The sequence below is a fragment of the Phyllobates terribilis genome, unplaced genomic scaffold (assembly GCF_046119375.1).
Source record: "Phyllobates terribilis strain yellow unplaced genomic scaffold, ASM4611937v1 Scaffold_1__5_contigs__length_1240528914, whole genome shotgun sequence".
Classification (NCBI taxonomy): Eukaryota; Metazoa; Chordata; class Amphibia; order Anura; family Dendrobatidae; genus Phyllobates; species Phyllobates terribilis.
The window spans coordinates 1,090,515,439-1,090,536,725 of NW_027362761.1; positions in this window are offsets into that span (position 1 = coordinate 1,090,515,439).

Below are 21,287 nucleotides of genomic sequence, written 5' to 3' on the forward strand. Positions count from 1 at the left end.
AGTTGAGCAGAGAGCGTGCTGACGCTCAGAAAGCAGTGAAGAGAGCAGCACGCTGGCTGCTGTGCTTAGGCGAACCAAGGTCTACAGCACGTGTGAGGGCCTTGAGTGTGGCCGAAGGCGAGAGGAGAAAGAAGAAGTAGTTAGGGGGCAGATATATATATACCGGACACCTGGTCCGCGCCTACAGGGACCCTTTATACCCAATAGGAACAACCGGAACCCCTGGAGGACTACAGGTCCCAGGTTCACCAAACGCTGATTACAGTACCAGGGCTAGGAGTCACGGAGGTCCCAGCGTCCAGGCAGAGAGATCTCCAAAGAGAAGGCCATACCACCAGGTCAGCAGGTGCAAAGAGAGACAGTAACCAAGCTAGGCCTAACTCCAGGCAGGTCAGAAGCTTAGAGAATAAAGCAACGGATCAGGAGGCCCTATACCCGCTCACTGGGGAGAGTCCAAAAGTGTGCCCTTCGCCTGGAGTACCCTGGACCGTGTCTGCAACATCACCAGTAAAGGAACTGAAGCTTACCCCCGTGTGAGAGTCCGTCTTTCCTCCGGGACCGTCCTGCCGTCTCTCTCCCCTGCACCACCACCATTACACCCCATGCTGCCCTGGAGCTACCTCTACCTGTGGAGAGCCACACCATCCCTGCTGCCGTAACACCAGCTCCAGAGGACTGCTCCGCTGTGGCGGCTGCCTCTAGCCGCAATCCACAGGTGGCGTCACGAACGCTTTCTTAAATCGCCTATAAAGTATCCCCCCTTTTAGTGACCGCCCTGGGTCATAGACCGGGCCAGCTACCGTGATATCCCCCAGCAACCAGAGGCCCGGCTGCCGAGTACCCCACGGCCCAGGGGTCGCATCACATATAAGACAGCATTATATGCAGATGACCTTCTCCTCTATGTGTCTCAGCCTCAGACATCTCTTCCTGCTTTAATGAAGGAGTTTGATAGATCCTGAGTAATTTTAAAGTTAATTATTCAAAATCGGAGGCATTAAATGTATCGCTGTCACAGAGAGAAGTTGAACATGTAATGGATAACTTCCCTTTTAAATGGAAGTCAGAAGCGATAAAATACTTAGGCGTGCTCATTTCTCCTGACTTTTCAAACTTTTTGCACTAAATTACCAATCGCTTTTGGATCGTACATATAAAGACCTACTGAATTACAGTAAACTGAGACTATCCTGGTTTGGTAAAATGAACGCAGTAAAAACCGATATATTGCCCCGCTTTTTATACATTTTTCAAACTGTTCCCATTTCTCGCCATGCAGCTTCTTCAGCAAACTACGTACAGCATTAATCAGGTTTGTGTGGGGTAAATATAGACCCAGGATAAGTATGCAGACATTAAACCGCCCTAAATAGCCAGTGGAGCTGGATTTCCGAATTTTAAAATATACTTTCAAGCTTCTGTTTGAGGTCACTTTATAGACTGGCATATCAACTCTCTGACAAAACAATGGGTCACTATTGAGCAGGAAGGGGTGGGTGTTCCTTTGAAGCACCTTCCTTGGCTTTTTGCCTCTGATGTTTTCTCGATAGGAGGCTTGACAGAATTGACTAGGGGAACAATTAAAATTTGGCATGCAACTATGAAAAAATACCATCCCTCTAGAACATTCAGCCCTCTTACGCCACTTTTCTCTAATCTTTCCTTTCCTCCTGGATATCTGAGAGAATCTTTCTTGGGATGGAGAGCTATGGAGGACACTCGCCTCCTACATATATTAGAAAATGGTAAAATACCATCATTCAATACATTACAGGATAGGTCTCTGTCTAGAAAATTGCTGTGGATGGAATACTTACAGTTGCAATCATTCTTGTTTTCTCAGAGGTTGGCACCCCCATTCCAGTGTATACCATCTTCTTTTAAGAGGTTATTCTTACAGGAATCTCCCCCCAATCATATAATATCGCTGCTTTATAATTATTTGATTGGGGAAAGTATCTCAGGAAAGTTACAATTTCAACACATGTGAGAACAAGAATTGGGGGTAGTCATATCTTCAACAGATTGGGGAAAAGGATTCTTGTTTACACACAAAATGTCGGTCACATGTTATGCACAGGAGAAAAATTTCAAAATTATGGCAAGATGGTACCAGTATCCAGTAAAACTTCACACCATATTTCCGGCAGCCTCAGACTTATGTTGGCGATGTAAAGTGGAAAAAGGATCTATGCTTCACATATGGTGGGAGTGTAGTAAGATCAAACCTTTGTGGGAAAAAATATTTTCCAATTATAATCTAATTACCGGAAGTAGGGTAGAAAATCGTCCTGAGAAAGCTCGGCTTTCTATCCTGCCCTCATCAATAGGATCTCAAAAAAATGAAATGTTTAATATCTGCAGAATGGAGGAACTTTCTGCTGACTTTAATGGATGTGCTGATAAATTCAGGAAGATCTGGAGTGTCTGGATTCTGTTTCAGGACTCATCGGAGTTTCACAGGCTGTTTGAGTGAGAGACTGATAAATTGGTGAATTGGATCTGGGTTGGTGCTGGGAACTAATTAGGGAGTCTAAAAATGAGCCTTAGTTTATGTTCTCCTTCTCCTCTTCAATTTCCTAATCCTACCCTCCTTTCTTATCTTTCTTTCTCTTTTTCCTCTTCCCCCCTCACCACCCCTTCTTTTTTTTCTTTTTTCTCTTTTTGTTTTTGTACTGTTGTATTGTTGATTTATGTAGTTGTCTGCACTGTTTGATATGATTAAAAGTAATGTTTATGTAGCGCCCCGAGGGTTCGGCCGCTACAGGGATATTGCACCTCTGCCAGAGGTGTGGTATTCCACTCCCGGGTAAGGTTGGAGTATGGACCAGGGCTCAGTTAGCTGCACACTTATACACTCCTCATTTCCGGGGGACAGCTCTACGGTTCTCCCATTAGTATGCAGGCACGACTGACTATGTCCCTGGCTGGAGTGGAGGGGGGGGGGGGACCTAGTGATGTGGGAGCAGATAGGGGCTGGTTTCTGGGCATAGGAAGGAGTTCATTGGTTGCAGGTCACCTGGGCTCAGACACAGAGGAGGAAGTATATAAGGTGGGCACCATCTTAGTTCTAAAAGAGTAGAGAGAAGTTGAGTCTGTGAGGAGGAAGTGAGAGTGGAGGAGGAGGGGAGCAGAGGCAGAGTTCTGCTCCAGAGCCAGGCCTAGGACACGGGCAGGGCGAGAGGGAGAGAAAGAAAGGAACAGAACAGAAAGAGAAAGGAACCAAAGAGAAAGGCCCAGGAACACAAAGGAAGAAGGGACCCTAAGGACCCAGGAAATTACGGGTGACGGGTCAGGCAAGGAAAGGGTACCGGATCCCAAGTTGGTGGAGGCAAATAATCCTCAGCCAAGAACCGGAGGTCGTGATCATATATTGGTGCGACCCCTCACTAAACCTGCTAGGAAGGCACCATATAGGATAGCGGGAAACGGGGCCCACGTTTTCCCGCATAAATCCGCGACAGCTGGACAGAAGTTTGGTCACTGGTGGGGCACGAGCCAGAGAAAGGACAGAAGGGGGTCCTGTGCCATGCTCCTGAATTGCCTGGGAGTTGACCGAGCCCCTCACCTGGTGGACGTGGCACGGCTTGGGCAGTCACTACCTGTACAGAAGTGGCTTGGAGTATACGAACTGTGAGTAAAAGACCCTGGACTGCAACATGTTGTCTTTGTGCTTCTTACTTCGCCAGCACTAACGGTACTGGGACTCCCTGCACCATCACCCCCACCATCTACTACACTGCCCTGAGGCTACACTCTTCCCGTGGGGAGTTATACTATCTCAGCTGCACACACCATCAGCCTCAGGGGACTGCCTTGCAGCGGCGGTTCATAATAGCCGCAATCCACGGGTGGCGTAGTCGGACATTGCAAAACCATATAAATAGACTGCCACAACATTTGGTCTGACCACCCTGAGCCACGGACCGGGTTGCCACTACTACCCCCATTATTGCCCTGTTGCCCGACTCCGAGAGCCCCACGGCCCAGGGGGGGAGTCATTTACATTATTAGATAAGAGGTGTACGAGTCTTATCAGAGAAGTGATAGAGAATATGTTATTTTGATCGCCATGATGACTAAACACCGGCATTTATTAATGTATGTTATATATGTTAATGTCTATTTCTATTTCAATAAAAAGAGATTATACTGAAATTTCATTGAATCTATTCTTCCCTCTACCCGTTAAATGTTCCCCGTGCCATTGGCTGCAACACAACCCCAAAGCAATGATAGATCCACCCCCATGCTTAATGATTGGCGAGATATTATTTTCCTGAAATTCTGTGCCCTTTTTCTCAACACATACCTATGATCATTGAGGCCAAAGAGTTCTATTTTAACCTCATCGGTCCACAGTACTTGTTTCCAAAATGCATCCGACTTGTTTAGATGTTCTTTTGCATACTTCTGATGCTGATTTTTATGATAAGGATGTGTGGCACCCCAGGGGTCTGGTTGCCACAGTAATAGAAATATTATGTCTGAGAGCAAGTGGAAGGTTTCTCTGGTCAGGAGCCCTAAGCATGCAACACTGCCCGCCCAGACCTCGGAGGGGAGGAATCTGCCCTTATAAACTGGGTCTGGGGCGGGATTAGGACAGACAGAGTCTGAGAGTCAGAGCCTGGAGAGGGAAAGCGAGAACTAGAAGCTCTGTAGGAGCAGGAGCGAGTGCCAGAGGCTGGAAGCTAGAAAGCTCGACTTGGCTGAAGATACTAAACCCGGACACGGAGTCCGAGGCTGTGGGGACATCCAGGTCCAGCAGCAGAATGCAACCGGCAGGGGATTCCATGTCCTCTGGCCATAGAAGCCCGGAGGCACGGTCACAAGCAAGGGACCAGCACTGCCATCGTGAAGCGGAGGCTAACGGAAAGCCCCAAGTCACCGGCCATACGGGTGAGCACCACACGGTATACTCAGGGACGTGGGCTACTTCTACCCGCACACAGCAAGGTAGCCAGGAAAGAGTGCAGAGAGACGGGGAGGCCTACAACTCCACCTGGCCAGGGGGAGATCCTGCTAGCTCTCAGACTGACCAGCCCTCTACTGCTTGCCAGTACTCCTGGGAGGGTCTGCGTTATACCATCAGTAAAGACCTGAACTGCACCACACGTCTCTGTGTTTCATCACCGCACCAGCACCATTAGTACTGGGACGCTCACACCATCACTCCCATCATCCACACTAGCTGCCCTGAGGCAATACTTCTCCCGTGGGGAGTTATCCCATACTCGGCTGCGCATACAACATCAGCCTCAGAGGTCTGCAGCGCAGTGGCGGTCCCCACTGACCGCAATCCACGGGTGGCGTAGTCGGACATTTGTTATCACACTCAGACTGCCACTGGTTTGACCACCCTGGGCACAGACCGGGTCACAGCCACGGAGGACTACAACCCCCAGCGATCCGGTTCCGGGTATCCCCTGCACAGCACAGGCCCAGGGGGCGCGTCAGATGCAGGAGAGGTTTTCTTCTCATGACTCTTCCATGAAGGCCATATTTGTGCACGTGTCTCCGAAAAGTAGAACAATGTACCACAAGTCCAGGGTCTGATAAATCTTTCTGAAGGTCTTTTGCAGTCAATCGAGTGTTCTGATTTGCCTCTCTAGCAATCCTCAGGAAGTCTGTGTTTCTCATGATGTCATCTGTGTGACAGCATGAGAAACACTGGCAGCTCTGATCGGCGGTAACATCGTTACCACCAGTTAGAGCACTGCAGGATCATGCTGTCAGATGTCAGTGTGAGCCCGCAGCTGTGACTATGACCCACGGTAAAAAGCTTACCACGGGTCACAGGCGTTGGCTGATGAGTGTACTACTCCCATCAGATCAGCCTATACCTGCTTTCACTAATAACGGCGAGAGTAGGCGCCGCTGATGGAAGTAGTCATCAGCCAGGGCCTGTTCTTAAAGTAAAAGAAATAAATACATATTGAATTAAAATTAAAAAATACAGATATAGTTACCTATCATCTAACGCCTTGTCTCCCTAAGATCAGGGGACAATGATGGGAGTTCTAGTCAGCACCCCCAGTGTACATTATGTGTAAACTACAGAATTAAATAAAAAATCATCGTGGGCTACTGCCTATTATTCATAATCAGCAGAAGGAAATTCGCCCACTGTAGGCTGATATTACTAATCCAGTTAAAGAGGTCATTCGGCCCAAATTTTCCCTGGTTTCACTGTTGGGATTGTATTGGGCAGGTGATGAGCAGTGCCTGGCTTTCTCCACACATACCGCTTAGAATTATCAACAAAAAGTTTTATCTTCGTCTCAGACCAGAGAATCTTATTTCTCATAGTCTGGGAGTCCTTCATGTGTTTTTGAGCAAACTCGATGCAGGCTTTCATATGTCTTGCACTGATGAGAGGCTTCTGTTGGGCCACTCTGCCATAAAGGCCTGACTGGTGGAGGGCTGCAGTGATAGTTGACTTTGTGGAACTTTCTCTCATCTCCCTACTGCATCTCTGGAGCTCAGCCATTGTGATCTTGAGGTTCTTCTTTACCTTTCTCACCAAGGCTTTTCTCCCACAATTGCTCAGTTTGGCTGGACGGCCAGGTCTAGGAAGACTTCTGGTGGTCCCAAACTTCTTCTATTTAAGGATTATGGAGGCCACTGTGCTCTTAGGAACCTTGAATACTGCAGAAATTCTTTTGTAATGTTGGCTAGATCTGTGCCTTGCCGCATCTCTGTCTCTGAGCTCCTTGGGCAGTTCCTTTGAGTTCATGATTCTTATTTGGTCTGACATGCACTGTGAGCTATGAGGTCTTATATAGACAGGTGTGTGCCTTTCCAAATAAAGTCCTATCAGTTTAATTAAACACAGCTGGACTCCAATGAAGGAGTAGAACCATCTCAAGGAGGATCACAAGGAAATGGACAGCATGTGGCTTAAATATGACTGTCTGAGCAAAGGGTCGGAATACTTGTTACCACGTGATATTTCAGTTTTTCTTTTTTGATAAATTTGCAAAAATTTCTACATTTCTGTTTTTTTCAGTCAAGATGGGGTGTAGAGTGTACATTAATGAGAAAAAAATGATGAACTTTTTAGAATTTACCAAATGGCTGCAATGAAACAAAGAGTGAAAAATTTAAAGGGGTCTGAATACTTTTCATACCCACTGTATCTAATTTTGTTCGCATATTATGCAGTCATAGCAGCTTGCACCTGTTCACACTTGCTGTACATACTGGTTGAAGGTGCCGATAAGTTTACCAATTACATACAGTATATACACACATATATATTTATATATATATATATTTACACTGCTCAAAAAAATAAAGGGAACACTTAAACAACAGAATATAACTCCAAGTAAATCAAACTTCTGTGAAATCAAACTGTCCACTTAGGAAGCAACACTGATTGACAATCAATTTCACATTCTGTTGTGCAAATGGAATAGACAATAGATGGAAATTATTGGCAATTATCAAGACACCCTCAATAAAGGAGTGGTTCTGCAGGTGGGGACCACAGAACACATCTCAGTACCAATGCTTTCTGGCTGATATTTTGGTCACTTTTGAATGTTGGTTGTGCTTTCACACTCGTGGTAGCATGAGACGGACTCTACAACCCACAGAAGTTGCTCAGGTAGTGCAGCTCATCCAGGATGGCACATCAATGCGAGCTGTGGCAAGAAGGTTTGCTGTGTCGGTCAGCGTAGTGTCCAGAGGCTAGAGGCTACCAGGAGACAGGCCAGTACACCAGAAAAGGTGGAGGGGGCCATAGGAGGGCAACAACCCAGCAGAAGGACTGCTACCTCCGCCATTGTGCAAGGAGGAACAGGAGGAACACTGCCAAAGCCCTGCAAAATGACCTCCAGCAGGCCACAAATGTGCATATGTCTGCACAAACGGTTAGAAACCGACTCCATGAGGGTGGTATGAGGTCCACAGATGGGGGTTGTGCTAACAGCCCAACACCGTGCTGGACGCTTGGCATTTGCCACAGAACACCAGTGTTACGCACACGTTCAGACTGACTGGCATGAGCATGATCAGTGATACCACTGGACCATGAACCGAGGAGTGCTTGGAGGGGTATAACTAAGTATCAACTCGGTCCAACCAAGGTCACGCGGCGGCTCAGTCGACTCCGTGAACCAGGGAGGAACCGAGCAGAGGTACCAGGTGCTACTCCAGGTCAGACCCTGGTCACAGCTGTTGACCCACACCGGGGAATGCAGGAACAGGCAGGTTAGGCTGGCATACAGACAGGTGGGTATTGGCAGGCACGGCTGGTATGCAGACAGGTGGGCACTGGCAGGCACGGCTGGCATGCAGACAGATGGGCACTGGCAGGCACGGCTGGCATGCAGACAGGTGGGAACTGGCAGGTAGGAACACAGGCAGGATATGGACCTGTACAGACTGGGACACAGGAACGGAGCCGCAGGTGCGGTAGACAAGCAGAGCAGAGCAAAATCCGCAGATGCGATAGACAAGCAGAGCAGAGCAAAACCCACAGATGCGGTAGACAAGCAGAGCAAGAACAGCAGGTGCGGTAGACAAGCAGAGCAGAGAAAAACCCGCAGGTGCGGTAGACAAGCAGAGCAGAGCAAAACCAGCAGGTGCGGTAGACAAGCAGAGCAGAGCAAAACCCGCAGATGTGGTAGACAAGCAGAGCAAAACCCGCAGGTGCAGTAGACAAGCAGAACAGAGCAAAACCAGCAGGTGCAGTAGACAAGCAGAGCAGAGCAAAACCCGCAGATGCGGTAGACAAGCAGAGCAGAGCAAAACCCGCGGATGCGGTAGACAAGCAGAGCAGAGCAAAACCCGCAGGTTCGGTAGACAAGCAGAGCAGAGCAAAACCCGCAGGTGCGGTAAACAAGCAGAGCAGAGCAAAACCCGCAGGTGCGGTGAACAATCTGAGCAGAGCGAAACCACAGGTGCGGTGAACAAGCAGGGCAGAGCAAAACCGCAGGTGCGGTGAACAAGCAGAACCAGATGCACACAAGGTACTTACAATGAAGTAGCGAGTGTACACAAAACTCAGGTAACGGGCTAGGACACAGTTCAGACAGGAACTGAACCAGGAATAAGATACAGAAGCGAGCCTGGGAACTCAGCCCCCAGGGTGGCAGAGACAGACTAGAAGTCACAGATACAGGTAACAGGCCTGGGTATACAGTCCCCAGGGGCGGAAACAGACAAGATACAGGACAGGACCTGGCAACTCAGTTGCACAGAGCACACTGAATGAAAGTGTTGCTCAGGCACCCCCTACTGGATGGAGGGGGTTTAAGTATCCAGTGACTCACAGCAATAGGCTGGGGAGGCAATAGGAGTGCTCACACAGCAAATATAAGAATCAGGCAGCAGCCGCGCCGCCGCCCTAAGCAATCAGACAAGAGACACAGCAGGTACTGGAGCAAAGTGTGCAGCCTGGATTGATAGGTAAGATGGCGGTCTTGAATGGTGGGAGGTGGTAAGCCATGCCAGCACGCCGCCAGGGATGTTACAACCAGGATTGGCAAAGTCACCACTGGCGCCCTGTGCTCTTCACAGATGAAAGCAGGTTCACATTGAGGACATGTGACAGACGTGACAGAGTTTGGAGACGCCGTGGAGAGCAATCTGCTGCCTGCAGCATCCTTCAGCATGACCGGTTTGGCAGTGGGTCAGTAATGGTGTAGGGTGGCATTTCTTTGGAGGGCCGCACAGTCCTCCATGTGCTCGCCAGAGGTAGCCTAACTGCCATTAGGTACCGAGATGAGATCCTCAGACCCCTTGTGAGACCATATGCTGGTGCGGTTGGCCCTGGGTTCCTCCTAATGCAGGACAATGCCAGACCTCATGTAGCTGGAGTGTGTCAGCAGTTCTGCAACATGAGGGCATTGAAGCTATGGACTGGCCCACCTGTTCCCCAGACCTGAATCCGATTGAGCACATCTGGGACATCATATCTCGCTCCATCCACCAACATCACGTTGCACCACAGACTGTCCAGGAGTTGGCGGATGCTTTAGTCCAGGTTTGGGAGGAGATCCCACAGGAGACCATCCGCAGCCTCATCAGGAGCATGCCCAGGCGTTGTAGGGAGGTCATACATGCACGTATAGGCTACACATAATGCTGAGCCTCATTTTGACTTGTTTTGAGGACATTACATCTAAGTTGGATCAGCCTGTAGTGTGTTTTTCCACTTTAATTTTGGGGGTTACTCCAAATCGAGGCCTACATTGGCTAATAAATTTGATTTCCATTGATGATTTTTGTGTGATTTTGTTGTCAGCACATTCAACTTTGTACAGAACAAAGTATTCAATGAGAATATTTCATTCTTTCAGATCTAGGATGTGTTATTTGAGTGTTCCCTTTATTTTTTTGAGCAGTGTATATATGTATGTATGTATATATATATATATATATATATATACAGTACAGACCAAAAGTTTGGACACACCTCCTCATTTAAAGATTTTTCTGTATTTTCATGACTATGAAAATTGTACATTCACACTGAAGGCATCAAAACTATGAATTAACACATGTGGAATTATATACTTAACAAAAAAGTGTGAAACAACTGAAAATATGTCTTATATTCTAGGTTCTTCAAAGTAGCCACCTTTTGCTTTGATGACTGCTTTGCACACTCTTGGCATTCTCTTGATGAGCTTCAAGAGGTAGTCACCGGAAATGGTTTTCACTTCACTGGTGTGCCCTGTCAGGTTTAATAAGTGGGATTTCTTGGCTTATAAATGGGGTTGGGACCATCAGTTGTGTTGTGCAGAAGTCAGGTGCATACACAGCTGATAGTCCTACTGAATAGACTGTTAGAATTTGTATTATGGCAAGAAAAAAGCAGCTAAATAAAGAAAAACGAGTGGCCACTGTTACTTTTAGAAATAAAGGTCAGTCAGTTCGAAAAATTGGGAAATCTTTGAAAGTGTCCTCAAGTGCAGTTGCAAAAACCATCAAGCGCTACAAAGAAACTGGCTCACATGAGGACCGCCCCAGGAAAGGAAGACCAAAACTCACCTCTGCTTCTGAGGATAAGTTTATCCGAGTCACCAGCCTCAGAAATCGCAGGTTTACAGCAGCTCAGATTAGAGACCAGGTCAATGCCACACAGTTCTAGCAGCAGACACATCTCTACAACAACTGTTAAGAGGAGACTTTGTGCAGCAGGCCTTCATGGTAAAATAGCTGCTAGGAAACCACTGCTAAGGACAGGCAACAAGCAAAAGAGACTTGTTTGGGCTAAAGAACACAAGGAATCGACATTAGACCAGTGGAAATCTGTGCTTTGGTATGATGAGTCCAAATTTGAGATCTTTGGTTCCAACCACCATGTCTTTGTGCGACGCAGAAAAGGTGAATGGATGGACTCTACATGCCTGGTTCCCACCGTGAAGCATGGAGGAGGTGGTGTCATGGTGTGGGGGTGCTTTGCTGGTGACACTGTTGGGGATTTATTTAAAATTTAAGGCATACTGTACCAGCATGGCTACCAAAGCATCTTGCAGCGGCATGCTATTCCATCCGATTTGCGTTTAGTTGGACCATCATTTATTTTTCAACAGGACAATGACCCCAAACACACCTCCAGGCTGTGTAAGGGCTATTTGACCAAGAAGGAGAGTGATGGGGTGCTACGCCAAATGACCTGGCCTCCACAGTCACCAGACCTGAACCCAATCGAGATGGTTTGGGGTGAGCTGGCAAAAAGGGCCAACAAGTGCTAAGCATCTCTGGGAACTCCTTCAAGATTGTTGGAAGACCATTTCCGGTGACTACCTCTTGAAGCTCATCAAGAGAATGCCAAGAGTGTGCAAAGCCGTCATCAAAGCAAAAGGTGGCTACTTTGAAGAACCTAGAATATAAGACATATTTTCAGTTGTTTCACACTTTTTTGTTGAGTATATAATTCCACATGTGTTAATTCATAGTTTTGATGCCTTCAGTGTGAATATACAATTTTCATAGTCATGAAAATACAGAAAAATCTTTAAATGAGAAGGTGTGTCCAAACTTTTGGTCTGTACTGTATATATATATAAAAATCATTGTGGTTTGGTCCTGATGAAGAGGTTTGGAGACCTTGAAACGCATTGACACAATAAACCACATTCATGCTTAATCCTTGTGTGCGACTACACCTTTTGAACTCTGGGCAGTGCGGACTCTGAACCACCGTATTCCTCTCATTTTCTTCATGTGAATTTATTGGTGGTCCTGTGTCAAGGGTGTGACAGGTGTAATAGACCTGGCTGTAGAAGGTCACTGCGCTTGGCATTACAGATGCCTTCTTAATCCTTCTGCCTTTATGACCCAGTGGCAATCTCCCTCCTGCTGCTGATTGACACACCCTTGCCTGGCAGTTAAAAACACTATGTTTTCTCCAGGGAATTGCCGGTAATACTTCTATGTACAGGCTTGGAGCATTAGCAATCGGCTAGCGTCTTCTCTGGTGCCCTTGGAGGACAGTTGGCATTACTCCTCTGGTGTCTTCTTAAGCTAAGTTAATCCCCTTTGTTTGTCTACCTTGTTGTCTATAGTTTGTAGTAGGTCCTGACCAGTGCTCACCCTTCCCCCTCCTTATCTAGGGTCTAGCTCTAGGGTCATCCAGGGTTTAGGGTCCTGTTCGGAGATAAGTGTGGAACCTATATAGGGATGGTAGGGTAGGCAGGGTGATATTAGATCTGCCTAGGGGTCTCCAATCCCACTTACCCTAGTGTTTTGGCTTCCTCCCCTTCTTCCCTTCGTGTTGCACTTAGTCTTTCCCACACCGTGCGTGACATCCTGCAGCAGCCTTTACATGCTTTTATAGGAGTTGTGACTGTTGCAACCATTTCAGGAGAACGTACCTACAACATTTTATTTTTTTTTGTTTATCAGATATCACTGGTGTATCAAGTGTGAGAGACAGTCACTCTGGATCCGGCTGTAGAAGGTCACTACGCTTGGCATTAGAGACACCTTCTTGATCCTCTCATCTCTGTAGTGTAGTGATATCCTTCTTCCTTTAGTACCCAGCGGTGACCTCCACCTTCTGCTGCTGGTTGACACACCCTTGCTTGGTAGTTAAAAACTCTGTGTCTCCAGAGAGTCGCTGGTGATAGTTCTATGTTCTGCTGTCTATGCCTGGAGTACTAGTAGCCAGCTAGTTCATTCTTGGACTTCCCTTGGAGGACAGTTGGCGCTACCTCTCTGGTGTCTTCTCAAGCTAAATGTATCCCCTTTGTTTGTTTACCTTGTTTTCTTTAGTTACAGTGGGGCCTGACTAGTGTTCAGTTAAACACCTTAGCAAAAAATATGTAAACAGGGCTTAATTTAGCATGAAAACCTATAGAAGATTAGACCCCTAAAATGTAACTTTTAATAAATTATCTGAAAAGGACTATAACAATCCACAATAGACAAAACAACAAAAATACAAAATAAAGTATTAGGGAATATCCATATTAGGTTACACACTGATCAGGAGAGAGTGCAGGCTAAACCTGTCCCTACTTTATTCCTATTGTCTCTACCTTCCTGGCAGAGGAGGTTGGCACCATAACTTGTGTTAAGTGGCGCCCCTGCTTAACGACGGTGTCCCTTATGTCCCTAAAAATTCTTCTATACTAATCAATACATTTATCCTAATAAATACAAAACTACAGTCGTGAAAAAAGATAGGAAGAAGTGAACGTATAGATTCAGAGGCCGACCATTTCAATAAACATTAAAAGACGACAACTGTTCATTAAAGCAAAATGACAGCTCTAGGGAAATTTAGAGACAATACATAACTACAAATAACTGGGCTAGTAGGGCTTATAAATTCCTGAATAAGTTCTATCAATCATTACCCGAGCCCAGTATATAACCCCTATCACATGCAGTGGTTAATCTTTTTTTTTCTTACATTGTTAAGAGAATCCCTAAAGCTGATTCTCCACAGAGAGGTATCATATATACAGCAAACTTCTGAATCATCCGAGCAAGAATATAATAGGGGCTGTTCACACAAGTCTATGAAGAACATCAGCCCACAATAGCACCATCAATCTGGTATCATGTAAAGAAAAGAGAAGTAACACTTATCATAAGCTGCCCCTCATATAGTGTCCCTCCCTACCTAGGGCCTAGCTCTAGGGACATTCAGGGATTAAGTTTCCTGCTCTGCTATTTGAGATGAACCTATATAAGTATGATAGAGTAGTCAGGGTGATATTAGATCTGCCTAGGGGTCTCCACTCCCCCTTTCTCTAGATGTTGGGCTCCCTTCCCCTTCCCCCTATTCCTGTCCTTGTACACTGTTCCTTCCCTCACCTTGCATGACAATAAGACACTATTTTACCAGTGCCCTCAGCCACAGGGCAGCTTGTAAAGTATTGATTTACTCCCATGTCTTATTGGGGAGCTAAGGTATCAGAACACAGATGTGACAGCTATCACTGTTCTGTTGTTTGTAAAGATAAATGTGCTCTTATGAGTAGTGATGGGCCAGCACTAAAATGCTCGGGTGCTCGATGCTCGGGCCGAGCACATTGGAATACTCGGGTGCTCGACCCGAGCAACGAGCCCAATGTAAGTCTATGGGAAACTCGGGCATTTTTCAGGCGCCTCCCCCCAGCGGTCTGAAGATTGCAAATTGCCCAAATCTATGGGAACAGTGCTCAAATGTCATGGGGACAGTATGGGAAAGACCCCTGGAAGCATTTCTGACTCCCAGGTCACTTCTGTCAACAATGTTCATCAGGCGGCCTTTACTATTCTTAAAGGGCCAGCAATCGGCCCTCACTATTCTTAGAGAGCCATCAGCCGGCTATGTTTTATTGTTCCCATTACTAAAGAGTAGGACTCCTATACTGTTATTGCGTATGCAGTGAGTGGCAGGGCTGCCCAAAATTTGGACGCACCCCAATACCACTTTGAAAATTTGGACGCACCCCAATACCCCTTTGAAGAGACTTAGAGGAGGGACTCCTGAAAACAAATTTCCCATTATTAGGAAGTAGGTCTCCCATTGTGTTTGCCTATGCAGTGAATGCAAGGGTTGCCAAAAATTTGGAGGCATTCCAATGCCCCTTGGAAAAGACGTGGAGGTCAGAGGGCCTCCTGAAAACAATGTTCCCATTATTAGAAAGTGGGTCTCCCATTGTGTTTACTATGCAGTGAATGCAAGGGCTGCCAAAAATTGGGAGTCACTCCAATGCCCCTTGGAAGAGACGTGGAGGAGGGCCTCATAAAAAAATGTTCCCATTAGAAAGGAGCGGGTCTCCTATACTTGTAATGCCCATGGGCCCCATAATCAGCTGTTTTTTAACACATTGTACCTTCCGGTGAAGAATAAATATTAAGGATTGTGTTTGGCTTAAAAATGGTTCAATCACTCCCCTAAACTAATTAAAGAAGTTATTCAGGTGTTTGATAATTGGTGGAATATCTTTAGAATAGGTCATCAATATCAGATCAGTGAGGGTCCAGCACCGTGCACATCCGCTGATCAGCTGTTTCCCCGTTCGGGACGATAATGCAGAGATACCCCTTATGAATGCCCTGGAAAAATTTGTGACGTTTGAGGTGCCACATTAGGATGGAAAGTTGAGCTGTGCCCTTTAAAGCATTAATGCTTAATGCACTATGTTGCTGGTGACATAACTGAATCAGAGAGCAGCATAGGGTCAGCATTAGAAATCGCGAGCATGCCCGTGGACACGTGACGAAGCGCATTGAAAACATTACTTCATCCTTTATCGAAAGCATACGTCATAAATGTTTGATAGATGCAGGTCCCATTGCTGAGATCAGGGACCCACATGTAACTCAAGAACGACCCCGTTACACACTGTCAGAAATGGAAAGTGGCTGCGCATGTGCGGCTATCACCATTCATTTCTATGGGAGCTCTGAAACTTGATGACTTTGCTTGGTTTGATGTGTGTGAGTCGTTGTGGGTGTATACGCTGTATATTACCAGTGTAAGCCTGTCCTGCCAGTCCATGTAGGTGTTAGCACCCGCATGCCTGTCCCTGGCCATCGGTATGGCGGAATCTCACCTCCAGACGTCCCACTATAGGACATAACTTTTTTGGAAATAATCTGTGTATGAAATGACTGACACAAGGCAACATTACAATAATAAGTTTGTTTAAAGCATTTGTATTTAATGATGAATTTGATTCCCCTCGATAATATAGCGATGACATAGTCTGTAGCGCTGTACAGGGAGAACCATAATTCATGTTAGGGACAATTTGGAATAAGCCAATTAACCTATCAGTATATTTTTGGAGTGTGGGAGGAAACCGGAGAACCCGGAGGAAACCCACGCAGACACGGGGAGGACATACAAACTCCATGCAGATGTCCGTGGTCGGATTTGTTTCCACCATCTGAGTGCTGCAGACACAAGTGCTAACCACTGAGTCACCGTGACCCCGAAAAATGGTGGAAGACTGAGATGTGACTTTCCACTAGTCTTCTGGATGACTTCATCTGTGTGCTGCTATCTTGGCCGAGCCGATGATCGGACTATTGATGGAGCTGGATGGTCGCTGATAGATCTTCTCAGGTTGTGGTTACTAGAACCAACTTGTTCTCACAGTAGCCGCACCCAAACTTCTCGGTGTCGAGAGAATCCGTCCAACGTCCGACTCTGGAGTGGGAGATAAAGCTTATTAAAGATATTAAAGACTGATCCTAAAGGTACACACACATCCAACATCAATGACAGAGCCCCTTTATATTGATTGCAGAAGTCATGAAGCAAGCAGTGGTAGTAGCACATACACCCACGGCCAGTATCAGACGCCCGTCTGTCCATAGTTTATTTGAGTTGTATCTTACCTGTACTGGCACCCTGAGCATTGGTACACCACCGGGTAGTGGTACTCCCAACTGTGGAATACAGTAATGGGTGGAAGGTCAGGGTGGATCTGTGCGACCTTCTCACAATACTGCTCCCATAGTTGGTGATGGGCAAGTTCTCCATTGCCATCGATGACCCAGCAGGCAGCATGACACATCTCATGGATCAATGTGTCTCGGAGTCGTTCTAAGGACAAAGCAGGATATAATAACAATCAGGAGTAAAGATGTGGGGAAGATTTCACCACAGCTAATCTATAAATTGTGCCGGATGTGATGACTACCTGCTGAATCGCAGACTTTATCCGATAACTGGATGATGGCGTAGCGGTCCCCGTTGTTCTCCCGGAATCCAGTGCGACCAGCTGTTTTACGCAGCCTTTTATTCCAGCTGATGTCCATATATGCAGGAAGCTACAGAAGAAGTAGAATTACAGAATATCGAGGTATATACTGTATATAGTGGATACACTAACCCTAGCTCTAACCCTCTATTCACTACCCCCCACATCACCCCATACCTACAGAATATAGAGGTATATACTATATACACTGGATACACTAACCTTGCTCTAACCCTCCATCACTATCTTCAATATCACCCAATACCTACAGAATACAGAGGTATATACTATATACACTGGATACACTAACCCTTGCTCTAACCCTCCATTCACTATCTTCAATATCACCCCATACCTACAGAATATAGAGGTATATACTATATATACTGGATACATTAATCCTAGCTCTAACCATCCATTCATTATCCCTCATATTACCCCACACCTACAGAATATAGAGGTATATACTATGTACACTGGATACCCTAACCCTATCTTTAACCATCTACTCACTATCTCCCATACCACCCCATACCTACAGAATATAGAGGTATATGCTATTTACACTGGATACACCATCCCTAGCTGTAATCCTTTATCCTCCTATCACAATATACGTACAGAATATAGAGGTATATACTATATACACTGGATACACTAACCCTAGCTCTAACCCTTCATCCCCTATCAACCTATACATACAGAATGTAGAGGTATATGCTATATACACTAGATACACTATCCCTAGCTCTAACCCTTTGCCTCGTATCACCATATACATACAGAATATAGAGGTATATACTATATTCACTGGATACACTATCCCTAGCTCTAACCCTTTGCCTCGTATCACCCTATACATACAGAATATAGAGGTATATACTGTATACACTGGATACACTAACCCTAGCTCTAACCCTTCATCCCCTATCAACCTATACATACAGAATGTAGAGGTATATGCTATATACACTAGATACACTATCCCTAGCTCTAACCCTTTGCCTCGTATCACCATATACATACAGAATATAGAGGTATATACTATATTCACTGGATACACTATCCCTAGCTCTAACCCTTCATCCCCTATCAACCTATACATACAGAATGTAGAGGTATATACTATATACACTGGATACACTATCCCTAGCTCTAACCCTTCGCCTCATATCACCATATACATACAGAATATAGAGGTATATACTATATACACTGAATACACTATCCCTAGTTCTAAACCTTCATCCCCTATAACCCTATTCCAAGCTGTGTGTTATAACTGAATACCTGGTTCTCAAAGACGGTCCTGTTATAAAACTTGTACAGACGTCGTACCAGCTCCTGTTTGTTCTTACGGAAGTCGGTGACATATTTGGACGTGGGTGAAGACAGATTTCTCAGGAAACAGTAATTGATGGGATGCTCCTGTCTCCTGGTAGCAAAGCATCAAAGAGGATCACACATCACTACTGGATATATACTAAGACCGTACACGACCTGCAGACATACAGCTGACACCTTATCTGAAAATATGCTAATAATAGCGCCATCTAGCGACCAGAAATCATGAACATGACCCAGATAAAACGGATATATAGGAATATATTACCTTGCTGTCTCCTCCTGTACAAAGCTGAATCGGGGAGAATTGGGCTCTGGAGAAAAGAAGAAACATCGTCATTTACTTCTGTGTCGTTGAGTTTTCCTAATCAATAAAAATCTAATTTTCTTATTTTACAGGAAGGAATTTATGATCCTTCCAGACGCTTTATTACATGCCTGACTCTATGTATAGCAGGTGGGGACCAGAGCCACCATCTTCATCATCAAGGCTCCTTGGAGACCTTGAAATAAGTGGATGAGACTGAAATAAAGAAATATAAAGACCTTGAGAATGAAGGATTAGCAGCGATACAGTGGCATAATCACAGAATGGGGCGTCCCCTGATCTCCAGTAGACCCCCAGAGCCGCAGACAGTGCTGGAGAGAAGTGAGCACTCACCTGATGGAGATTCTCATCAACGCTGCTGTCCTCTGTGTCGGACGCAAAAACTGTGCGGCATTTTTTATTGACCAGTAACTGGGAAAAGGAAATAATAAAAAGTAAAAAAAAGTCTTCAAATTTCCAGAATTTCAAATAGACAACATACTCCAGAATCCGCCACTCACCTGGTCATCAATACCGCTGCTCTCTGTAATAGACTCAATAATAAAGCGACGTTTGCGCTTATACTCAGACATTTTGCTCACTCAATCAGAATTACAAAAATACCCTCACTCCACAAATTCTATAACCCTCAGTGGAGGAGGCCGTGAGCAGAAGTTTTATCAGTTCTTCATATTGTGACTTCATGACTTGTGTGACATCAACATCCTAGAACTCTGATATTGTGACATCGCTAAGAGCAGTTATTCTGATGGATGTACACATGTAGATAGAAATATTTATAGATATATTTACAACCCCAATTCCAAAAAACTTGTGACGCTGTGTAAATGTATAAAAAGAACAGGAATGTAATGATTTGGAAATCTCTTTTAGCCATATTATATTCACTGCAGAACATAGAAATCAGATCAGAAGATATTAACTGTTCTGAGGTCGGATGAATAAAAATATGAAATTATTTATGGAAACTGTGGACGCCTTGTCCTGCAGACTGCAGAGCAGAGGGACCATCCAGCTTGTTATCAGCGCTTAGTTCCTGCATCTCTGATGGTCTGGGGCTGCATTAGTGCCTCTGACACGGGCAGCTTACACATGAAAGGAGTGATCAATGATGAGCCTTATACAGAGGTGTTGCAAAAAGAGGGATCACCTAAAAATAGTCAATGTATATTAACATACAAGCCAAACAAGACATATTAAAAATATTTAAAAAGCACAAATGACAAATTTTCCAGACCGCAGCTCTATAATGCTAGGATCTACCCTGTCTGTCAATAAGGTAATTTAGGAAACCAAAAGTTGATACCACCTTAATAAAGGTATATTATAATATACCCCAAATCACAGCTATACCAATAATATGAAAATTGTTATATCTATGACCCAGGTGGCACAAACTTCACATTTACCTTCACTCTGTGTGGCTATTTGCTATTGTGCCGGCAGTAGGATTTTTCTGCAACTTTTCTGACTCTATCATACAATTGTTGTATACACTCCTCTTTATCATCTTTTATTTTGTGCTTTTGTGCATTATTTATTGGGCGTGTATATCATTAACCCACTATACACTTTAATACTTGCCCTTATTTTAGGGCCTGGGTCATTGATGTAACAATTTTCATATTATTGGTACATTATACAGTAATATATCTGTATTAAGGTGGTATTAACTTTCACAGTCCTTATCTATGAACTAAACCAATATTTACAGCCAGAACTGTTTACCTTTCTCCCACAGTAATAGCTCTGCTTTACATTACCTGTCTCATCTATTTCATTATTTCTGTGTCTTATTGTGTATAAATATGTGACTCTTCAGATTTTGTGTCATACTATGCCTGATGAAGAGACCTGAGTAGTCTCGAAAGCTTGCAACTTGTTACCATCTTTTCAGTTAACCATTAAAAGGTATCAGCCACTGAGGACTCTCAAATCTTAATGTTTACATCAAGAATTTGTTGAAATTTCTTTGAATGGGGGGGCGTGGCCTGGCTATGGAGGAGTGAAGTCGCATGGTTGTCTGCTCCCATCCCTAGACCAGCTTCAGGGCATGCCTATCACTTCAAATCAGGACAAAACACTTCCAATGCCGGCAAAAAAAGAAGAAGAATATAATGCAGACCAGTGTGAGTACTCAGCGGGTCCCTCCAACAAATATTACCCGCTACCTAAGAAATTGCAGCATCTGCCTCTCCTGCAAGAGTGGGATCTAAGATGACATCGGCTGTCCCTGCCCAGAGCTCCTCATCTCCTGCATCGGAGGTCCAAAGGTCCTGGGGTAAATGCTCCCCCACATCAACATTAGCAGAGCGGACGATACCTTCATCGGCGGAGGACGCGGACCTGGCTTCCTGGACTTGGGGAGACGCGGGAGGCCTTGTTGCTGCTGCGGGGGATCTCCCTCAGTCCAAGATGGCAGATTCCGGCTTTGCGCCTTCGGAGCT